Below are 2,855 nucleotides of genomic sequence, written 5' to 3'. Positions count from 1 at the left end.
TTTGGACTGATATTGGCCATTTGGTGCACAATTAACCCGAAATCAGTTGAAGATATATATATGGGAGCTATATCTAAATTTGAGCCTATTCTTACTGATTTCCTTAAGGTTCGTCCTTGGGCCAAGCAAATATTGTTTGGAAAATTTCATTTCAATCGGATAATAAATGCGATATGCATTTTGTTCACAAAAATACATATGACAAAGGGACAGACGGAATGACATGCATAAATCGAACCAGAAAGTGATTCTATATCCTCAAAAGTAACTATGGGTCTATATCGCATAGCGACATAATACTCTTATTACAATGTGGCTTAGAGTATAAAATCCACAATTTTTTTATCTAAAAAAATCTACTATTATTTTGACTAGGAGGTCCTTGGAAAATATTTTCTAAATACTTCCAAACATTTTGGTCTAGAGGTCCTTCATAAAAATTTCTTTAGAATCCACAATTTGTTGTGAGGAAATTACTTAGAAACTTATACTTAAAAACTCCACAACTTTCCTACATTCTTAAATGAGTTCCTGAAATAATCAACGATTTCTGATACGAACTTGAAGAAATGTTTTCAGCAAGTCCTTCAAAAAATAATTCTAAAAAATTCACGATTTTTTTGGGAAGTCATTAAAAAATTCTAAAACATTTATCAAGAGGTCCAGGAAAAGTAAATTTTTAAAAATACTTTCTTTCTGGAGGTCCTTGAAAAAATTTCTGTAAATATTCTGGATTCCTTAAAAACTCACCATTTTTGTTCATCGAATTTTAAGAATTTTCTTAAAAATTCCAATTCTGTTAAAATTTTAAAAATACCGTTGTAATGTTCAAGGCCGTTATTTTAGGGTCTGGACCTGCTCAGCCAAATTTCTGTCATATGCTGTAGTATTCGTTACGATCTTCAAATACAAATACCGAAAAATTGGGAAGTACAATTATATGGTGGCTATACCAAAATATGGACCTACAGGACCCATTTTCAGTTCGCAGTGGCCGAAAAATGGCTCGTGACCTGAACAAATATTGAAAAAATGAGCTGGGTATAGCCATTGAAATTCCAAAAAGTGCAAGAACTTATACCGCAACAGAATGAAAATAGACTCAAAGGAGCTAAAGAGTTGATTCGCTAGGCCGAAAGCGTGGAACTGCCGATGAGAAAACATTCGTTGTCCAGCAGTTTGTTAACAAACAAAATGATCGTGTTTGCTTGCCAAAGAGATCAGCTGAAAATGTGCACCTTCGGTTGTTCACCAGAACTCAAGCGCCGGCCATGGTGGGCCGCCATAACTGCCAACGGTCGATCTCCGCTCGTATTAATCGACTGTGGCATCAGAATAAATGGCGAATATTAATAAAATTAAGACAAAATCACAACAAGACCAAATATTTGGAGGTATCGCCTTATGAGTGATAAAAAATGAGCCTATTCCATCAGTCTTCTGCCACAGAAAGCAGAACCCTTACAAACTCTGCATACCGAATTTTTAACGACTACCCTGAAAAATGTGGCTATCATCAGCAGAATACCGAATAAGTGCAGCAACATGGCGACAAAACGTGATCTGCCACAGGAGGTAAAACCCATTACGAACCCGAATCACCAAATTTCAAACAACTCTGTTAGAAAATGAGTCTTAAATCATCACAATACTGAATATAAGGAGATAGCGTTACATAGGGGTATCGGAACCTATGTGGACAAGGTTTTTCAACAGGAGCTGGAACCCGTTAAAAATTCCAAATATCGAATTTTAAATAATTCCATATGAAAATGTGGCTTAAAATACTGAATATAGGAGGAACCATTGTAGGACGAACTAAAACTGCCTACTGGCAAAATACACATGTGTGCAAACTTTTAGCAGTCTATCTCAATTCGTTCTAAAGATAGCGTGATTACAATAGACATACACACATGCAAACAGGCGGATATGAAGCTAAATTACATTAAGCATTACATCGTAGGAAGCTTTAGAAATAAAATAAATTAAATTCAGTCAGATATCCCAAACCAATATTTTATTTGTTTTTCAAAAGTATTTATTTAACCAGCAATTAGACCAGTCACTGCGTCACCAGCTGCTTGGCCAGCAATTGGAGCTGCAACTTCCTTAATCTTGCCAAAGGTTTTCTTCAACTATAGATTAAAATAAAAAACGTTTTCAAAAAAACTAAAAGGTTTTATGCCAACATGTACTTACGAATTTCTTTAAACCCCTCTATAAAATCAGAACGAAAACAAATACACAAATTAATTGACGAATATCTAAATCTTAAAAAATTTAACTTACAGGTTGAGGAGCAGCAGAAACTTGTCCACCGATGACAGCAAAGATCACAATCAAAGCGAATAGTAAGGTGCAGGACAATTTCATTGTGGCTTTGTTTTCTTTGTTGCTTCTTAGAAATGTACAACTAGAATGTTAACTGGAGCTCCCAAATTTCAAACTTATATACGCGGAAGGGCGTTATTCAGAAATGAAACAAAGAATATATTTCACAAATATTTCCGTTTTATTTATGCATATTTTAAATAACATTGCATAGTATTCTACACAACTATGCCAATATTTATATTTCAACAAACATTCATGTCATTTGAATAAATATATTTTTAAAAATGATCATAAATTATATACCTATTTATTTTAATGCACTTCATCATATTACGGAGGGTATATTAATTTTGACATTCCGTTCGTAACTCCTCGAAACACTAATGTTAGAGCCGATGTACATATATTCTTCATTAGCGTAATATTATAAGTCTATTTAGCTATCATTGGAACAAATTGAGATGGAAGACTAAAATTTTGCCCACACACAGAGTGAGATGAAAAAAACTTCAGACTGC

The 2,855-nt window shown here is 34.0% G+C and overlaps 1 long non-coding RNA gene across 1 annotated transcript; it reads right to left on the bottom strand.

The window, feature by feature from the left end:
• Positions 1-1,993: 1,993 nt before the first annotated feature.
• On the bottom strand, positions 1,994-2,581 carry LOC131805382 (uncharacterized). The gene is made up of 3 exons (XR_009343671.1): positions 2,293-2,581; positions 2,203-2,220; positions 1,994-2,138 (listed from the first exon to the last, which is right to left on the bottom strand). It is a non-coding gene; the product is annotated as an uncharacterized LOC131805382 (long non-coding RNA).
• Between the last annotated feature and the right edge of the window lie 274 nt (positions 2,582-2,855).

Source organism: Musca domestica, unplaced genomic scaffold (genome assembly GCF_030504385.1).
Source record: "Musca domestica strain aabys unplaced genomic scaffold, Musca_domestica.polishedcontigs.V.1.1 1, whole genome shotgun sequence".
Lineage (NCBI taxonomy): Eukaryota > Metazoa > Arthropoda > Insecta > Diptera > Muscidae > Musca > Musca domestica.
This window is presented reverse-complemented; position numbering and strand designations above follow the sequence as displayed.